Below are 21,910 nucleotides of genomic sequence, written 5' to 3' on the forward strand. Positions count from 1 at the left end.
CTGTAGCATTTCATTAATTGTTAAGGCTTTTTTGGGGAAATTTTTGGGGTTTGTATAGATGATTGTTACTGCATACTAAGTCTGTTTTATTGTTTTTTCATCCATATTCTTGTTTTCTTCCTTTTTCTTCCTTAATTATACTGGGCAGGACTTCAGTAGAATCTTGAGTAGAGGTAGAGAGAGTAGACAGACGTTCTTGCCTCCTCTGTGATCTTAGATGAGTCTTTTACTGATGTTGTTAGCTATATAGCTTTTTTGTAGATACCCTTTATCAGATTGAAGAAATTCTTCTCTGCTATTCTTACTTATGTTGTTGAGAGTATTTATCATGACTAGCTCTTGAATGTTGTCAAGATTTTTTCCTGCATCAGTGAAGTTGGTTTTATGATTTCTCTTTCATAGATTCTATAAATATGGGATATTAACATATTGATTTTTATCTGAATGTTGAAACTAGCATTTACCTTCTGGGCTATATCCTACTTGCTTATGATAAATTATCCTTTATATATATTGCTGGCTTCACTTTGGTAAGAATTTTGTGTTTGTGTTCATTAAAAATTATTAGCCTGTGTTTTCTTGTATTTTTGCTTGGCTTTATCGTCAGATTACTGCTGTCCTCATAAATGAGTTTGATGAGTTCTCTTTTTCTGAAGCGATTGCATAAGATTCAAATTCCTTTTTTTTTGTAGGAAGGTTTTATTAATTTTTTTTGGTACTTTATTTTGATATATCTTAAGTTTCATGCACAGTTGCCAGAAATAATATGAGAGGTCCCATGTACCCTTGAACCAATTTCCCTAATGGCAACATCTGAAATATCCTAACCAGGAAGTTGACACACACAAGTCCATGAAAACTTATTCAGATCTCCCAAGTTTTGTACATATTCACTTGTGTGTGTTTGTGTATATATTTAGTTCTATGCTGCTTTAATGAGTTAATTTTAATAGATTATATTACTTTTAATTAAATAATGTGGTTACCACCATATTTAAGATACATTAATTAAATAATGTGGTTACCACCATATTTAAGATACAGTAATCTTTTGTGATACCCTTTTATAGTCATAGCTACATCTTTCCTACCTACTTTTTTTTTTTTTAAGAGGTATGTATTTTTATTTATTTATTTATTTGTTTGTTTGTTTGTTTGTACATGCACTGGGTACAGTCAGAAGCACGGGTGGGCGAAATTTTCACCAGAGCCAGAGCGGGGAGCAGAGCAGGCAGAAGGCCGGAAGCACACTGCTGAGGGGAGCAGCAGGCGGCAGGAGAGGTCTGTGCGCCAAGGGGGACCCTCCCCCGGTTGGCCGGGGATCAGCCGGCGCAGGCTCTTTCCTACCTACTTTTAAACCTGACAGCTATCACTCTATTCTCCAGCTCTGTGACTGTGTCATATAATGAATGCTATATACTTGATACGTATGTAACCTTTTGAGATTGGTGTTTTCCACTATCTGTCCAATTTGTGAGTACCAATAGTTAATTCCTTTTTATCGTTGGATATTATTATTTCATGACATCGATTCACCTGTTGGCAGTTTTTTTATATTGTTTGCAGTTTCTGATTATTAAATATAACATTTATATGCAGAATTTTGTACGAACAGAAATTTTCATCTCTTTGGGATTAATATCTGAGAAATGCAGTTACTGGACTGTATGGTAAGCACATTACTTAATTTTGTAAGAAGCTGCCATACTCTTTCACTATTGTTAAAACATTTTACATTCCCATTGGTCATGTGTGAATAATGTTGTTTTTCTGCGTCATTACCAGTATTTGTTGTTACCACTGTTTTTTCTTTTAGCCATTCCGTTAAGTATATCATGATATCTCATACTTTAAGCTTATGTGTGCCTAATGACTAATGTTGAACATCTTTTTATGTGCTTATTTACTGTGTGTATAGTTTCAGTGAAATGTTTCTTCATGTTTTTTGCTCATTTTCTGTTTGGATTATTAGGGTTTTTTTTTTTTTGTATTGAGATTTGAGACTTATGTGGTTTAGGTACTGGTCCTTCCTTTGTCAGGTGTGTAGTTTGCAAATATTTTCACACATTTGGTAGCTTGCCTTTTCATTCTCTTCAAAGAATTTTTTGCAGAGTAAAGGTTTTAACTTTAATAAGGTCCAGTTTATCACTTCCTTTTATGGATTACGCTTTCCATATAAGGACAATTTGCATAACACTTAACCTATCCCTTGGTCCTGAAGATTGCCTCCTATGCTTTTTTCCTAAAGTTTTATGGTTTTACATTTTTTACATGTAAGTCCAGGATCCATTTTATGTTAATTTTCGTATGAAGTCTGAGGTTTAGCTTAAAGTTTATTTCTGTGCCTATTGTTATCCCTTGCTTTAGCACTACTTGTTGAAAAGTCTGTATTTTATCTGTTGCATTGCTTTTGTGCTTATGTTAAAAATGAGAGTCAGACATAATTGTGTGATGTGATTTCATATTCTTTATTCTCTTTCATTGCTCTGTGTGTCTATCCGTCTGTATCCCAGCTATAGTTTGTTTAGCTATATCATAAGTTTTAACATCAGATAGAGTGATTCTCCTCCCCTCTTTAATTCTTCATTGTCAAAATGTTTTCGCTCTGCTCGGACTTGTGCCTTTCCCTATAAAATTTAAAATGAGCTTGTTCATTTCTCCAGAATACCTTTGTGGGATTATGATAAGGATTACATTGGAATTACATGTGAATTTGGGGAGAACTAATATCTTTACAATATTGAATCTTCCAAACTATAAACACAGTTCTTTACTCTAGGTCTTTGGTTTTTTTCCTTTACCTTTCTGTAATTATCAGCATCCTCAACATATTTTGTTATATTTGTCTAAATATTTGATATTCTTTGGAACACATATAAATGGCATTGTGTTTAAGCTCAATATTTATATGTTCATTGTTAGTATATAAAAATGTGATTTTGTGTGTGTTGATTTTGTATCCTGCAATTTTGCCAAACTCACTAGTTCTAGGGTTTTGAAATATGTTCTTGGGGGTTTTCTGCATGGAAATTCTATCATCTTCCAACAAACACTGTTTTATTTCTTCCTTCCCAGTCTGTATGAATTTTTTTCTTGCATTATCACACTGGCTAGAAATTCCAGTACTATGTTTAATAATAGTGATGAGAGTGGATAGCCTTTTAAGTGGAAAATAGTCAGATATTCCCCATTAAATGTAATGTTAATAGTAGGTTTTTTAGAGTTGCTTTTAATCAGATTGGGAAATTTCTTCTATACCTAGTTTGATGAGTATATTTATCATGCATAGGTTCAAAGAAGTAGAAACCCTAGGAAATACACAGATATACATGCATGCAAAGATGTGCTACTGGTATTTGACCTATGTAATTGTGGGAACTAATTAAGTTGTCTTTGTAAGGTTCATGTGTTCATTTCTGACTCAGACTTGATGACAGACAATTGGAAAGAGAAGATGTTGTAGATGAACTCAGGAAGGACAGACTTGACCCATATAGACATAGGATCTATATCATTTCTCCAATGATACTGATGTTCTATAAGAGAAGCTGGCATGTTCTGTAGGAGAAATTTGCTATGGACCTCAATACACAATTGACCCAGTACTCCGTGAAGCAAAAGGTGTTTGTAGCAAGTGGAGCAGTGATAGGTCTAGTTGCTGCCCATTCCAACAGGATGAACCAGCAGATAAGCAGCAACATGTGTAAGCAACATGAGCATCTCTCCCAACCACGTGAGCATGACAATCAATATGGCTGTTGATTTACTTCTACCCACCAGTCTTGTACAAAAATGACAGGTGATTCATCCTAACAAAAAACATGCAGAAGAGGAATTTTGGGAAATGTAGTTCCATCTAACTGGCAGACGCATTTCAAAATCACCACACTTACTGTTGCTTTTTATGGTCAACCCCATGGTAGGGATGGGAGGTTTCCTTCCCCTACCCCTCATGGATAGGCAATTTTTGCTTCTGCCCCTTCTTTGGGTAGTTGTATTTGCCTGAAATGAGCATGAAGGCTTCCAGCCTTTCTCTGAGGTAGTGGACCTTTGCTGAGGCCCTGTTTAGCTACTGTTTCCCGTGACTTCAAACTTTTGCCTCCCATGAGAGAAGGATCTGAAAAGTGAGTGGATTTTCATTTCTCTGTCCCATGGACATGAACTGCCTGAGATTTCTGCCCTGTTTTTAGTGTTTCTTATGAGTATTTGGTGAGAACTCATGAAAAACAGCTGGCAACTGAATGCAGCCTACTTTGCCTGTGTCTAGGATCCCAGATATCCTAAACTGTCTCTAACCCACATCTGGCATTTAAGTGTTTGCTGAATTTTCAGTTTTCTTCTTTCACTCTTTGATGGTGGCTCCCTCTTTGTCCTGTGCTCTGTTAAAGATGAAAATGTTCTGTGTTCTCTCTCTTCTTGGAGGAGTTTTATCACCCTTTGGTCTTGGCTATCTGATAAGAAGCCATGGGAGCCAGAGAAGATTATTTCAAGGAGACGGCAGTCAGCTGTGATGGCTGCGATGTGAAGTCATGAAAAGTATCTTGAAAGAGACCTTTGGTTTAACTGATAACCCATGATTTCTGAGAATAAAACTAGTGGGAAGAAGGGACAAAAGGGACTATGCAGCTGAAAGAAAACCTGACAGTGAGCTGGAGTAGGTACCTTGTGCAGATGACTAGGAAGTTTGGCATTAAGGAGAAATAGCTCATAGGGACAGTAGGGCCAACTAGACTGAAAAATTTTGTTAATGTGCTTTTCTATCTCTGCTTCTCAGAATTGCTACCTTATTATTTTACCTTGACCAGATGAAGTTACCTCGACTCCATAAGTCATTTTTTTTTAAAGATTTATTTCTGGATTGATTGATACATACATACATACATACATACATACAAGCACTGGGTACCGTCAGAAGCGCAGGAGGGTGAGAGAATTCACCAGAGCCAGAGCAGGGAGCAGAGCAGGCAGAAGGACCGAAGTACACTGCTGAGGGGAGCAGCGGACGGCAGGAGAGGTCTGTGCACCATGTGGGACCCTCCTTCGGTGGCCCGGGAGCAGCCGGGGAACAAACCGGCACCGCAGAGGCCGCGGGCAGCTTCGCAACCCAGCACTCAATCGCTGCACCACCAGGGAGGCCCTCCATAAGTCATTTTTTTAAAACCATTTTTCTCCTCTCAGACAATATAATTTAGAAAAGACTCACCTGTACACAGGGAGAGAAATAATCCTAAGTGTCTATAGTGTATAATTAATTTACTCCTGACAATAGACCTGTATGATTGATGGTATTCCCATCAAATGTAAAACTTTAGCAAATGTAAAATTAAGACTCTGAGGTTATTTTTTTGGTAAATAAGTTACAAAAATGTGTAAGTTACATAGCCATTTAAAATGAATAGTAGGGTCCTCCCTGGTGGCACAGGGGTTAAGGACAGCACTATCAAGCTATTGCAGCCACTGCAGCATGAGTTTGATGCCCGGCCTTGCCAGGGAGCTACCCACATGGCGCAGCAGACCTCTCCTGTCTCTCCAGCTGCTCCCCTCAGCATTGTATTTCAGTAGACCTGCCTGTTCTGCTCCCCACTCTCTCTGGTGAATCCTCTCACCCCTCACACCTCTGGCTTACACCCCAGTTCCTATATGCATAAACAAATAAATCTTTAAAAAAATAAATGAATAGTAGCTCTATATTCTCATTCAAAGATATTCACCCCGTATACTGAGTGAAAACACATTATGAAACAGAGTAAAATTATTTCCCATTCATTTATTTACAGACTCAATTGAGTCTGTATATTGAGTGCCTACTTTGTACAAGGCATTGTTCTAGGTTCTTGGGATACTTGTGTGAACCAAAGATTGTTACTCTTTTTATTAATATAGAATGAAGTGTCACAGTGGAGACAAATATAATAGGCAGCTTGTGCTGTGAGGGACTTGAATAAAAAGTCACAATGATAAGTAAATTAATTTATAACAAGTGTGTAAAATTAGGAGACAGTTCTCCATGGCTCTTGTATTTTCACATACCTTGTGAGCAGAGGTACTGGCTGCTTTGTTCTAGACCGTCTTACATACCTTGTGAGCAGAGGTACTGGCTGCTTTGTTCTAGACCGTCTTATCAAGGATGTTTATATAGCGAACAGCTTTGGAAGATAAAAGTGTTTCCCACTGGAGCAGAAGGCAGATTAACTTATTGTCTAGTGTAGTAAAGATAATGCCTCTCTTGGGTCAAAGATCAGGCAGGTTTACTTGATAAAAGATTTGGGTTCCCTCAGCTCAGGGTTTCTCAGCTGTAATTCAAACCCAATTGCATGTACAGTATGCAGGTCACTCCACATTGCCCTATGGTAATTGGGGAACAAGGGAAATCATTGTGTTCCTGCTTATACTGCTAGAGTAGTAAAATACTTTGCCTCTGTTTTAGAAGTCTCGTGTCTCCTACCAGGCTCCATGAAAAGGTGGCAGGTAACTTCTTAGCTTGCAAGTAGATCAGAATTTTCAGTTTTAAATAACATGTATGTGTTTATTTTTACTTTATTTTGATGGGGCCTCAGTTTTTGTTTTAATACACATTTCTTATTTTATGGAGGCTCTTGCTTACTAGTAGTGCACTTGATTGCTACAAGGATAGAAAATGTTAGAATTAGTTTGTTCTAGAAGCATATTTTATAGAATATTAGATAACAATCATTTTGATCTGCATAATTTTGGGCCAGATATCATTTTGATCTGCATAATTTTGGGCCAGCTATTTGTTTAAACTGTCAATGTCTTGATATACAGATTTCACAAATAACAGCTCTGTTTAGAAAAACTTTGTCTTCTATTCTTTCATGTTCCATTACCATTACTCTAGACAGAAATGGTTGGTGCCATGTTTTCAAACACAGATATAAAATCTTTTGGAAAAAAATGTTCTTAGTATTTCTTTGTAGCATTCTAATAAATTTTAAATGCAATCATTTTGTTAATTTGGGTACTCTATTTATTAACTCTTAATTTATAATTCATTAGGATTACTAAGTCTGCTATTGCCAAAAGGAAAAGATTTTAAAGAACAGTTTTGTGTTTGCTACCTTTAGCATTCTTTCAAGACTGAAAATCAGTTTTTTTTTTTTTTTTTAAAGATTTATTTATTTATACATGCACTGGGTACAGTCAGAAGCGTGGGAGGGTGAGAGAATTCACCAGAGCCAGAGCGGGTTGCAGAGCAGGCAGAAGGACCGAAGTACACTGCTGAGGGGAGCAGCGGGCGGCAGGAGAGGTCTGCGCGCCATGTGGGACCCTCCTCCGGTGGCCGGGAGCAGCCGGGGATAGAACCGGTGCTGCAGAGGCTGCGGGCAGCTTCGCAACCCAGCGCTCAACCACTGTGCCACCGGGGAGGCCCTGAAAATCAGTTTTAAATGGTTAATTATATTAAGCATAACCTAATCCATGAAATGCTTTACTGAATTTCTGTAGGTTTTTAAATTCTAATAAATTTAAGAACCACAGCACTCCCCCACATAGGAAAAAACATTTTTTAACCCATATGTTCACCATTACCTAACTATCTTACCAGTTATGAGGAAGAAGAAAAAAATAGAACAATTTGGCTTCAAGAACTTGAACTTACATTGACTGGCAAGAAAACACAACAGAGACCTGCCCCTTGTGACAGTATACGGAGAACATAGTCAAATTTAATTTTGAAATCTCCTCAGCCTGATTACTTAGCTAATTATTGCTCTTTGTCATATATTCAACTTCCTTTCATTGCAGCTTTTGAATAAATCTGAAGCTTTTTGGTCCATCTTTTCTAAAGATGACTCATTTCTTAAAGGAAACATTTCTCTTTTTCAAAGTAGGAACTTACCTATTTTTGTGGTATTCTAACTTTTCTGCTGTGATGGACTTTTAAGCTGATTTTATATTTTTGCTGCCACATTTTATTGTAAAATTGACTAAAATATTTTAACATTTCTGTAATTGAATTGTGTTTAAAAATAGGTGGCATTTTACATAAAACAATTTTCCACCCTATTTAAAATTGAAAACTCTGTCCCTCTCTTCCAGTCCTCTCTTACTGCCATCCTCTGCTTTATTTTCCCATGTAGCACCTTTCCCAAATGACGTATGGTTTGTTGCATTTCAATAATACTGCTAGAGTACAGTGATTTCTTTTCTATTTTGTTTTACTACTGTATTCTTAGTTCCAAGAACACCACCTCGAACTGAGTGGGTACACAGTGTATTAGTTAAGTGGGTGGGTGGGTAAATGGATGGATGGATGGATGAATGAAGGGAACATCTGGGAGTTTACCGTGATCCAGATGCTATGCTAAGTCCTTTCTATCCTTAAATCACTTAATCCTTAAAATAACCACATGAAGCACATAGGTATTCTAATGAGGGCTAAAGAGTAGGTTAATTGGTCCAGCATAACTCATTTTATAAACAGAATTGAATTAAGACTTTAATGTCCCTCATGCCATATCCTAGGCTTTTAACTTCCATATTCCACTTTTCCCAGCAGTAATTTGTATGATTTACTTTATCTCTTTCTTTTTAAACAGGAAGAAGAGAGTTCATCCAAAGATTAAAACTTGAAGCAACCTTGAATGTGCATGATGGCTGTGTAAGTAATAGTTCATTCTTTTTTTTTTTTTTTTTTTTTTTATAGAGGCATGCTTTATTTATTTGTTTGCTGGTTTGTTTGTTTGTTTTGTTTATACATGCACTGGGTACAGTCAGAAGCACGGAGGGTGAGAGAATTCACCAGAGCCAGAGCGGGGAGCAGAGCAGGCAGAAGGACCGAAGTACACTGCTGAGGGGAGCAGCGGGCGGCAGGAGAGGTCTGCGCGCCATGTGGGACCCTCCTCCGGTGGCCGGGGAGCAGCCGGGGATCGAACCGGCGCCGCAGAGGCCGCGGGCAGCTTCACAACCTAGCGCTCAACCGCTGCGCCACCGGGGAGGCCCAATAGTTCATTCTTAACTATGAAGGACTTTTATGTATTCTACTGAAACTGCTTTTGTGAGGACCATTAGTTACCTTCATGTCTCCAAATCTAGTGGTCACTACTCAGAAACTTTAGACATTGGTTGAACACATGTTCTTTCTCAAAAGATTTTTTTCTCTTGATTTCTGCCAATACCATTGTCTCTTTGTTTTCTCCCCATCTCATTAACTCACTGTCTTCTCTTCATCCTTGTAGCTGACTCCTCCATTTCATGACCACCAAATATTGGGTATGCCAAGACTGTGTCCTGGCTGCTCTCACCCTCTTTTCTCTTCAGCTCTAAGTTGTAGTATCCAATCCTATGGTTGAAACAAAGCAAAGCAAAACAAAGACAAAAATGAAAAACTTTCACCTCTCCACTTCCCCCAAAATTTCTCATTTGTATATCTAATTCTCTACTTCCATTACCAGTTGCATGTGGAATAAGCACTCCAAATTTAACAGAGCTCTTTTTATTTTTAATTTTTATTATGAAAATTTCAAATATACTTTCATATATCATCACCTGGATTTAACAATTATCAAGATTTGGGCACATTTTCTATTTCCTCTTTTTCTTCCTTGCTGAAGTAACAATATTTTAAGGCAAATCCCAGATAGCCTTCATTTCACACCTCTGTGTAAGCCTTAATGGACATTTTCTGTGCAACCAAAATCTAATTATATAATTTAGCAAGACTGACAGTGTATTTTTGGTATCTAATACACAGCTGATAATCAGATTTCTCTCATTCTTTAAAAATGTCTCTTTACGGTTGTTCAAAAGAGGATCCAAGCAAGTCCATATCTTGGTTGCTGTGCTTCTTAAATGTTTATTAATCTAGAGCAGTGTTCCCTTTTTGTTCCTGCCATTGACTTGTTAAAGAAATCAAGTCAGTTTTTCTGTAGAATATTCCACAGTGTAGATAATTGGCTTGTTTTCTTGTAATGTCATTTAATGTATGTGTATACTTTGTATGTCCTATAAGTTGAAATTACTTTGAGAGCTTGATTAGATTCACATTCAGCTTTTGAGGCAGGAATATTACAGGTGATATGGTGTGCTTTATATGTATCACATGAGGAGGCACATGTTTGTTTGTCCTCCTTTTAGTGATGGTCATCTGTTCCTAAGACTCAGGTGGCTAAAACAAATACTTGATTTTTCTCCCTTAATGAGCTATTATCTTTAGATAATGTCAAGTTTTTTAAGCTGTAGACTTCTGTATATTATCATTTTTTTTAATGTATTTTTTTTTTTTTAAAGATTTATTTATTTATACAAGCACTGGGTATAGTCAGAAGCGCGGGAGGGTGAGAGAATTCACCAGAGCCAGGGCGGGGAGCAGAACAGGCAGAAGGACTGAGGTACACTGCTGAGGGGAGCAGCAGGCAGCAGGAGAGGTCTGCGCGCCATGTGGGACCCTCCTCCGGTGGCTGGGTAGCAGCCGGGGATGGAACCGGCGCTGCAGAGGCTGCGGGCAGCTTCGCAAGCCGCTGTGCCACCCGGGAGGCCCTGAATCTTTTCATTTTTAAATATACTTTCAAATTTTACTGAATGCATTCTTAAATATTTTTCTAAGGGTAAGTGGAAAGTAAATGTTTCTTGCAACGTTTTTAGTATATCATTAATTATATTGCTTAATATTTGAGTGTTAAACCATCCCTATATTCCAGAGATAAATCTCATTTGATAATGCTGTATCATCATGTTATCTATTTTTGTGTATTATTTTACTCAATTTACTTAAATTTTGTTTGAGATTTTTTTTCATGTATATTAAGGATATTGGTCCAAAGATTTATTTTCTTGTACCAATGAGTTGGAAAGTATTTTGTCTTGTTTAATTTTCTGAAAGACTTGGTAGAGAATTCTCTCTCTTTTTTTAAATGTTTGGCAGAATTTGCCAGTGAAGCCATCCATAACTGGAGTTTTCTGTGTGGAAAATTCTAGTTATAATTCTTTAATAAAAATAGACTTATGTCTTTTTTTTTTTGGCATTTATTTATTTATTTATTTATTTATTTATTTATTTGTTTTGTTTATACATGCACTGGGTACAGTCAGAAGTGCGGGAGGGTGAGAGAATTCACCAGAGCCAGAGCGGGGAGCAGAGCAGGCAGAAGGACCGAAGTACACTGCTGAGGAGAGCAGCGGGCGGCAGGAGAGGTCTGCGCGCCATGCGGGACCCTCCTCCGGTGGCCGGGGAGCAGCCGGGGATCGAACCGGCACTGCAGAGGCTGCGGGCAGCTTCGCAACCCAGCGCTCAACCGCTGAGCCACCGGGGAGGCCCTATTAAGTGAATTTTAATATGTGTGTTTCAAGGATTTTGTCTGTTTCATGCAAGTTATTAGATTGGCATAAAGTTGTGTCTAATATACCCTTTCATATTTAAATATTTGTAGAAATGTAGTTAGTGATGTCACTTCTTATAGTCCTGATATTTGTAATATGTTGTCCAGCCCACTTTTTTTCTTGATTAGTCTAGGTAGAGGTCTGTCAACCCTATGTGTCCTCTCAAAAAACCAGTTTCCGGATTCAGTAATTTTCTCTGTTTTTCTGTTCTCTTGTTTATTGATTTCTGTTCGATAGCCATTATTTCTAATTTTTTTCTGACTTTGGGTTCATTTGCTGTTCTCTATAATTTTGGGGGGGAAAGCTGAGGTCATTGATATGAGGCCCTTGTCTTTCCTAATATGCTTTTTCTAGGGTATTTTAGTGCTATAAATTTTCTTCTAACTTCTGCATTAGCTGTAACTTGTACATTGAGATACTATCCTTTTGTTTTCATCCAGTTCAAAATACTTTCTAGCTTATTTTGTAATTTCTTATTTGGCTATCTGTTACAGTTTTTAAACTTTTTTTGTGTTAATGATTTCTAATTTAATTCCATTTTGGCCAGAGAACGTAGATTGCTTGATTTGAAGTCTTCTAAATATATTGAGATTTGTCTTATGGCTCATAAATAAGTATTATCTACATTAGTAAATAAAAGAATGTGTTTTGATGTTTTTAGTTGCTTCAGATGTGTTAGGAAATCATACTACTCCATCTTGCCTGAAAGTGGAAGTCTAGTTATATTTTTTGGTTAATTTAGAGATAGTTCACGTACCATATAATTCACCTGATTTTAGTGTACAATTTATTTTTGTTATATTCAGAAAGTGTACAGTGTCACTACTGTCTGATTTCTGTATATGTTTAACATCCAAAAAAGAAAATCCATCCCAGTTATCAGTCACTTCCATTCCCCCTCCACCTAACTGTTGGCAGTCACTAATCTGCTTTCTGTCTCTATAGATATGTCTGTTCTAAACTTTTCATATAAATGGAGCCATATAATATGTGGCCTTTTAGACTGGCTTCCTTTGACAGCATAGTGTTTTCAAGGTTCTTCCATGATGTGGTGGTGTTTCATTTTATGACTGAATAATATTTCCTTGTACAGATACTTGGTTATAAACAGTCACATTTTGTTTATAGATATTTGAGTTGTTTCCCCTGTTGGCTATTTATGAGTAATGCAGCTATGGCCTGTTGTGCATAAATTTTTGTGTGACATAGGATTTCATTTCTCTTGTGTATATGCTTGTGGAATTGCTGGTAGTAGGGTAACTCTTACTCAGTTTTTAAGGCTAAACTGTTTTCCAAAGAGCTGCCTATTTTGCATTCTTACCAGTAATGTATAGGATTTTCAATTTCTTGATGTCTTCACCAACTTTTGTTATTTTCTGAGATTATGGGTTTTTTTTTTTTTTTTCAGAAATTATTATAGCCATCTTGATAGATGTGAAGTGGTAATTCATTGTGGTTTTAGTGTTCATGAAGATTTTATGAAAGAAAACTTTCCTTCTGAAAGTTTCATAGTTTTGGCTTTTATATTCTCTTAGATCTGCAATTACTAGGACAGTACATTTAGACCTTTAATCATTTTCAGTGAAGTAGGGCTCCAGATTCATTTTTTTGCTTGTGTATATCCAGTTGTCTCAACATCATTTACTGAAAAGACTTTTTCACTTCTTTCTCTGTTGAATGGTTTTGGATACCTTGTCAAAAATTATTTGAATATGGAAGTAAGGGCTTATTTCTGGACTCTCAGTTCCATTCCATTGGTCTGTATGTCTTTGATAGTGACAGTATGTCTTAGCCTTGATTACTATAGTTCTATAGTAAGTCTGTCTAGTTTCTTTTTAGATAGCTTGGTTTTATGTGTCTGAATAGAATATAGATTAGTTAAAATAAATTTTAATCTCAAAAAGACTCAGACAATTCATTGTCAATTATCAGAGCCTTGTGTTTGCTAAATGGAAGTCAGTATTTTTAATAAATAGGTGAATATATTTACAATAGATAGAATCTCCGTTAGTGGTACAAGTTTTGAACTGTCAGTTAAGTGATGGCTTACTTGTTTTTATATCCATTTTGCTTAAATTTCTTTTTCACTTGCTTTTTAGGTTAATACAATCTGTTGGAATGAGACTGGAGAATATATCTTATCTGGCTCAGATGACACCAAATTAGTAATTAGCAATCCTTACAGCAGAAAGGTAAAGTGTTTAAAAAAAATCTACACTTTCATGAGAGAAAAAGATAAAAAAAAAGTTAGAAAAACTATTCTTTGGGAGAAAAAGAGACAATGTGTTGTTTTTTTTTAAATTTTATGCTTACAAAATCTAATAAACTTAAGTGAAACAGCTTAAGAAAGTGGGTTTTCTCAGTTTAAAAACAGTGAGTAGGTTCTAGTGAAATGCTTCATGACACCCAATTCAAACCAGGATATCATATTGAATTTTAATTATTTAAAATTATTAAAATTATTTAATTATGTTCTGATTTTTATTGGCTTTTTTAATTTCATATATATAGAGAAAATATACAACTTTTTCTATCAGAACATGGTTGATTGGCAGACCAAAGTCTTATTTATAATATTAGCAATCTTACAGAATAAATGGTTCATGTATTTCTTTTTTCCTTTACTTAAATAGATATTTAAATAAATGTTATTGGCCTTTTAGCCTGAAAAGAGGCTATGCTTGATTACAAGGCACATAATAGTTTTACTTCAGAAATAGCTTTGCTTAAATTTCCCTACTTAGCAGAGGGAAACTTGATGTTTTCAAGCCCTTCTTCTCATAAGTCCATAGTTACTAAGACAGCATTTTTCTTAGATTAGTGAAAATTTCCCGGATTAATATGTATGTGGAGTGCTTTTTGATTATTACTATCAGAATTTTAATGCTCACAATACACAAAGTATTGATCCAGATACTACTGGGATAATTTTTTTTTTAAAAAAAAGATTTATTTATTTATTTTTACAAGCACTGGGTACAGTCAGAAGCGCGGGAGAGTGAGAGAATTCACCAGAGCCAGAGTGGGGAACAGAACAGGCAGACCGACGAAGTACACTGCTAAGGGGAGCAGTGGGCGGCAGGAGAGGTCTGCGTGCCATGTGGGACCCTCGCCCAGGGGTCGGGGATTGAACCGGCGCTGCAGAGGCTGTGAGCAGCTTTGCAGCCCAGCTCTCAACCTCTGCGCCACTGGGGAGCCCTAGGATAATTTTTTTTAAGATGTAGTGCTTCACTCTTATTTTTTAAAATTGTGGAGAAATATACATAACATAAAATTAACTATTTTTAAGAGTTCAGTTCATTGACATTAAATACATTCTACTATCACTACCATTTAGCGACAGAACTCTTTTCATTTTGCAAAGGTGAAACTCTGTACTCATTAAACAGTAACTCATTCTTCACTTCCCCAGCCCCTGATAATCAGTGTTACTTTTGGTCTTTAGGAATTTAACTTATGTAAGTACCTCATATAAATGTTTGTACAATACTTGTCTTTTTGTGATTGACTTTTCACTTAGCGTGATGTCCTCAAGATTCATCCATGTTGTATCATGTATCAGGATTTCTTCCCTTTTTAAGTTGGAATAGTACTCATTTTATATAACCATATACACACATACGTGTGTATGTGTCTCTGTGTGTGTACTTGTATATACATGTATATGCACACCACATTACTCCATCTGTCAATGGCAACTTGGGTTGCTTCCACCTTTTAGTTATTGTGAATAATGCTGCTGTTGATATGGGTGTACAAATAAATACCTCTCACAAGTCCCTGTTTTCAATTCTTTTGTGAATAGACACAATGAAATAAATTTTAAGAGCTCTGTTTCTCCTTTATTTGCTTGTTTTAAAAAAATGACATCGATGCATGGGTCTCAGTACAATCTGTATAATTGAAGTATGCATATTGAGACTGTTCTTGATTAAAATACAGGTCATAATTTTATTTCAGCAATAGCCTTACTTAATTGTTTAGACTTAGTAGAGAAATTTGATATTTATAAACCCTGATTCTCTTAGATCTGCAATTACTAGGACAGTACTTTCCTTATAATAGCAAAAATTTCCTGGGTTAATGTAGGTGTGAAATGCTTTTTGATCATTTGCAGTTGATCAGTTGGAAAAGTGATTACTCTTTCTCATTTCTAACTTGAGAAATGATTAATCAGATAGTACTTTTAAAAGATTTAAGTGTAAAAACTTTGCTCATACAGTGGTTTAATAGACCCAAAATTGGTATTATATAGGATTTTTAAAAAATTTTAAAACATTGAGGATTAATTAAAGAGTGAAGTTTTTTAAATTTTTTATTATTTTTTTACATCATTATTCATTTTTAAACAATATTTGCTTCCCACTCCCATCTCAGGTGTAGTCCCCATAGAATTTCCTTCACCAGTGCACCCTTGCACCATCTGAACTTTTTGATTATAAGCCCAATATTATTTGTTATTTCTAGTTTGACTCTATTTTCAATCCTGTGAGTTCATAGGAAGATTTATTTGTTGTAAGTTTTGAGAGGCCTCTCTGCTGGCCCAAGGGTTAAGTCTCAGTGCTAATATGGTGATGGCCCATTTCATTGGCCTGAGTTCAATCCCTGGCCAGGGACCTAACCGACATAATGGTGCAGCAGACCTCTCCTGTCTCACCTGCTGCTCCCCTCAGCTGTATATTTCAGTAAATCAGTAAATCCACCTGCTCTTCTCACCACTGTCTCTGGTGAATCCTCTCACCCCCTGTACCTCTGGCTTATACTCCAGCTCTTCTACACAAAAATAAATAGAATTTAAAAAAAGAAAAGTTTTTTTTTGTGGGCCTCCCCAGTGGCGCAGCAGTTGAGCGCTGGGTTGCGAAGCTGCCTGCAGCCTCTGCAGCGCCGGTTCGATCCCCGGCTGCTCCCCAGCCACCGGAGGAGGGTCCCACATGGCGCGCAGACCTCTCCTGCTGCCCCGCTGCTCCCCTCAGCAGTGTACTTCGGTCCTTCTGCCTGCTCTGCTCCCCGCTCTGGCTCTGGTGAATTCTCTCACCCTCCCGCGCTTCTGACTGTACCCAGTGCTTGTATGAATGTATGTATAAATCAATCAATCAATAAATAAATCTTTTTAAAAAAAAAAAAAAAAAAGTTTTGAAACTTTGTGTAGATTTAAGAGATTGTAGATGCCCCTTATGAATGGCCTCATATATTAATCATATAAACATAGAAATTTGTGAAATTTTATTTTCCAAAAATTATGGGCTAGTTATCTGCACTAGTCTTCTCACTGAAAAGAGCTAAAAAATGGTTGATTAAATACTTTAAAAATTGTCCTAAAAGTAACAACTGCTTTGATAGTAGGGAATTATCTATTACCAAAATAGAAGGGAAAGGTAAACCCAGAGAAGTGAGCTCTTTTGCTCTGAAGATATTTGACAGTCTGAGCATCTAAATACTGTAGTTTTGATGGCTGTGAAGGTAATGTAGACAGAAACAGGTCAGGGTTGACTCAGATCAGGAGTGGATTCCAATAAGAGATGCCACACAAAGGACTACCTTTGCAATATATAGTTAAAAAAGAAGGAAGTAAGCCCTCAAGTAACCTCCTAGCACTTTCTATGAAAAAATCCTGAATATATAGTGTGTGCAAAATTTTTCTTGATTTGACCTCAGTCAAGTAACTACAGGCCTCAGAACGCAAAAAGTTGTTTTCTTAGTCTTGCATTTGTTAGCATTTTCCTCTCTTCATGGGATATTCTGCTTTCCCACATACTTCCCACTTATTTGTCATATTTAAATTGATCCTTAGTCTCAACTCTTATTGTGTTATATATAGCTCTAGCTTTTCCGAGGCAAATGTGGTCACTCCTTCGCTTGTGTTCTCATTGAACTTTGTGAATAACTCGATTATTATATTTTATTATATTATGGGTATTTGCATGTTGCTCAGCATTACACTGTAACTTCTTTATGGCAATGACAATTTTTTTTTGTTTCCTCAGCGCATAGTAAATTACCTGTCATAAACTTGGAACCCAGTAAATATTAATAAAAGGCAGTAAACTTATATTTTATGCCTTTGGGCTATAGATTGGGCTTAGAGAGGGGTGATTTTTACCAAATTAAAAAATTTGAGATTAAAAAATATATATTCTGTCTGGATCCTTTTGGCCCTAGCTTGAAGTTTTGGAAGGTTCATTTTATGACATGAGGAGAAAAGAGATACCTGTTTGACTTTCTAGATTAGCCAAAGTAACATCATGATTAGCAAAGTGATCATGTTACATCAAGTTCACCTTCACATTTGTTACTAATTTCAGTTGTCAACATGTCATTTTCATCTCAGGCTGTTACTCTGACAACTCCTGTCTCCGTAGGGTGTTATTCCTAAATGTTTGCTGAATAAATATTATAATGCAATAGTCTAATGAAAGCATGCACAAAATATTAATAAATTCACTTATATAAAGCTGTAATTGTTTGCAAGTGTATATGATTTTTTTAAAATCAACCTTACGCTATTTACCTCCAGTACTATGCATAAATGTATTGGTTGTATAGATTCAGTTTCAACAATTTAAAAATTTTTTTTTTTTTTTTTAATAGAGGCATGTTTTATTTATTTATTTTTATTTGTTTGTTTGTTTGTTTTGTTTATACATGCACTGGGTACAGTCAGAAGCGCGGGAGGGTGAGAGAATTCACCAGAGCCAGAGCAGGGAGCAGAGCAGGCAGAAGGACCGAAGTACACTGCTGAGGGGAGCAGCGGGCGGCAGGAGAGGTCTGCGTGCCATGTGGGACCCTCCTCTGGTGGCTGGGGAGCAGCCGGAGATCGAACCAGCGCCGCAGAGGCTGCGGGCAGCTTCGCAACCCAGCGCTCAACTGCTGCGCCACCGGGGAGGCCCTCAACAATTTAAAAATTTTAAATTTTGTTGAAACTACTAGCTATATACACGAGTACTTATTTAAGAGTACTGATTCTTTTTTTTTTTTTTTTAATTTTATTTTTATATTCCCCATACAATTGCAACCCCCTTATTTTGACCCCAATCCCTCCCCTCCCACCTCCTACCCCCTATAAAGTGTCTGTGGTTCATAGTTTTTGTTGATTATGATTTTCACTTTCTTATAGTTATTCATTTTCCCGATCCTTATTTAAGTTTTCTAGATTCCTGCTATGAGTGATTCTTTCGACGATTATCTAGAAAGAAGTGGTACAAAGTGAAGTTAACATACTTGGCAGGGGTCAGAAAATAGATTTGATAGGCTATATTAAGGAGCTTACATTTCAGTTTAATTAAAATAACCACTGAATTTTTCAGATATGCAATTGATATGATTTGCATTTTTAAAAGATTCTAGTATTCCTAAACAATATACTGGGATGTGCTCATAAAGAAAATATTTTAGGTTAGCTTTATTCAGGCATGAGTTACAGTTTTGTTGGCTGTAAGGTCAGTGTTAATGAATCAGCAATATTTTTTCAACAAAGTATCTCTGAACAGAAACACATAAGACAAAGTTATATACTGATCCACTCATGAAAATGTGACTAGAGAATCTCAGGAACCTGACCCTTAATTTCCCTAGAAGCAATGATTCAGTACTTGTTGTTTCAGTGTCTGTGGTGACTATAGAACATAACTACTGGTAATAATGAGAATTGACTGTGTATTATTATATAAAAATATATGTAATGACTTTGTATATTACACATATACACCGATCACACATGTACATAGCATATTCATATATCTCCTTTATTTCAAATATGTTCTTTATCACTGCCATGCCTCTTTCAGTGTAACATCACACATTTCATTTAGTTGTCTTATTTCCTTAGTCTCCTAAATAAGTTTGTCCAACTTTTTGTTTTTTCATGACATTGTACTGTTAGTTGTCTTCTTCTTGTTTTGGTATATCAGGCCAGTTTTGAGTGCTTCTCAATTTGCATTTGTCCGACTGTTTCTTCATGAGTATACTACAACTAAACAATTTGCTAAGTTTCCACAGGTTATAATAGTTAGTGGCACAAAATACTAGTTTATCCCCTTACTGGTGATGTTAACTTTGATCTCTCTATTACATAGATACATTTACCGTTTGTAAGTAATAAACTTCATGTAAGGTGTTATGTTGAGACTATTTTACAATATACTTTTAAAATCTTCATACACTATTGTTAGTATTACTTGATTCTTGCTATAATCATTACAGTGTGATTACAAAATAGTGATTTTTCATTCTGTTGTGTCTTTTACACTTATTAATTGCTACTATTCTGTAAATAAGAACATTTCCTTTGTCGCTACCACTTTTTAAAAAAATTACTATGAAATTATAGCTTTCTGTTTTGATTCAATGTATTATAATCTATCACTTACAATCTTTGTTGATGCTCAAATTGTTCCCGATTTGTTTAGTGGGACATTTCAAACCAATTTGGTGTATTTTGACTTACTCCTATTGTTTCTTTTTTTCTCTTTTTTTAAAGATTTATTTATTGATTGATTGATACAAGAGCAGGCCAGAGATGCGGGGGGTGAGAGGATTCACCAGAGACAGAGTGGGGAACAGAACAGGTAGACTGACTGAAATACACTACTGAGGGGAGCAGTGGGCAAGTCAGGAGAGGTCTGCCATGCCATGTCGGTTGCTCCCTGGCTGGCCAGGGATTGAACTCATGCTACAGAGGCTGCAAATTGCTTCATAGTGCTGTGCTTAACCCCTTGCATCACCAGGGAGGCCCTCCTATTAGCACTTTTTTAAAGCTTACCAGATATTCCCATTGTTTTAAATTCCCATTATAAGTACATTATGGAAATATACTGTAGTTTTTCAATCAGTCTATTTTTTTAATTATAAATAATAACCCCATGAACAGTTTGTGCGTTTGTGTATGTGTCTATGGTTGAAGGTATCTCTTAGGGTAAATTCTTAGACATAACAGTTGTCAAAGTGGGTGAAAGCATATGTGGCTTTTTGAGATATTGTTAAATTCCTCTCCGTTGGTCGTCTACTATTTAACTGTTGCCCCAGAAATGTTTAAGAGCCCATTCCCCATAGCCTTGCTTATACAGTGTTTTCAAGCTTTTGAGTTTTTGTCATTCTAGTAAGTGGGAGTTAGTATTTCAGTGTAGTTTTAACTTGTATTTCCCTTATGAATAAAATTGGATGTATTCTTACTTTTTCACATTTTTAGGGATGATTTGTATATGTTTGTGGACTGGACATTTACCCTTTTTAAAAATCAGTTTTTGGTGCTCGCTTTGGCAGCACATATACTAAAAAATCAGTTTTTGTCAGATTCTCCCCCTCTCCTCAATTTTTAAGCATTTAACCTTGTTCTTTATTTGCAATATAAGTTTCAAATATTAAATTACTTAGTTTATTTCTGACACAGAATTCTAGACTTATAAATATAATTAAGAAATTGGATGTTGATACTTTTTTGTAACCTCATCTATATGCCATTTTATTACTCGTATTTTATGATTCAGTTTATTTTTATGTCCTAATTCTAAACAAATTATATTAGTACAATTTCAAAAAATCTATCAAATAGTCTTTTTTATTAAGATCTATGAATGACTCAGATACAGCGAATAGGTGGAACTATGTATATTCAGTTTTCATGGCACTATTTCTTTTGATGATATTCAATCTTCACATCTGGGGAGAGGAATGAATATCTCTTCTTTCTGATTTTTTTCCTAATTATAATTTATAATCAGATAATTTTTTATTGAGATGAGAATGTTAATGAGAATTTTTACTGCCTATAAGTATATTAAGTATGAATGTTTTTCACTAGGTAACAGTGAATTACCAAGCATCTCTTTTTCTGTGTGTTTTAGGTTTTAACAACAATTCGTTCAGGGCACCGAGCAAATATATTTAGTGCAAAGTTCTTACCATGTACAAATGATAAGCAGATTGTATCGTGCTCTGGAGATGGAGTAATATTTTATACCAATGTTGAGCAAGATGCAGAAACCAACAGGCAATGCCAATTTACGTGCCATTACGGAACTACCTATGAGGTACAGTATAATGTTGATATATGTACAAGTGTGTATGTTTTTGTATAAGTTTATATGTTGTAAATAATGTGTGTATATGTGTGTAGATTTGTTTGTATGTATCTGGATATATTCAGGCATATGTAAGCAAAGAATTATTGACAGAATATTTAGTTTTCAGTAGAATATTTGAGAAAATGTATCTTACTATTTTTGGTAAGGATTTGTTGATTTTCATGGTCTTTAAAAATACCAACCTAGTTTCACTGATATGTGTTTATTGTTTAGTTTCTTTATTTCTGCTCTCTAGTATTTATTATTTCTGTCCAATGTTAATTTTGGGTTTAGGTTTTTTTTTTCTTTTTCAGTACATTAAGGGGTACCATTATATTGTTTCGAGATCTTATTTTTTCATGTAACATTTGTTGCTATATACTTCCAACACTATCTTATTCACATTTAAAGTAATTCCTGATAGGAAAAGAGGTATTACTGCCACTTCATTAATTTTTTCTACATGTTTTCTAATTATTTTATCTGTATTCCTGTCTTACTGCCTTATACATTTC

General features: G+C 35.8%; 1 long non-coding RNA gene across 1 annotated transcript; it reads left to right on the forward strand.

Annotated features, from left to right (window-relative positions):
* Positions 1–8,540: 8,540 nt before the first annotated feature.
* Positions 8,541–21,356, forward strand: LOC119240080 (uncharacterized). The gene is made up of 3 exons (XR_005124076.2): positions 8,541–8,620; positions 13,437–13,529; positions 21,177–21,356. It is a non-coding gene; the product is annotated as an uncharacterized LOC119240080 (long non-coding RNA).
* The last annotated feature ends 554 nt before the right edge of the window (positions 21,357–21,910 follow it).

The sequence above is a fragment of the Talpa occidentalis genome, unplaced genomic scaffold (assembly GCF_014898055.3).
Source record: "Talpa occidentalis isolate TD23 unplaced genomic scaffold, MPIMG_talOcc4v2.1 talOcc4.12, whole genome shotgun sequence".
Taxonomy (NCBI): Eukaryota; Metazoa; Chordata; class Mammalia; order Eulipotyphla; family Talpidae; genus Talpa; species Talpa occidentalis.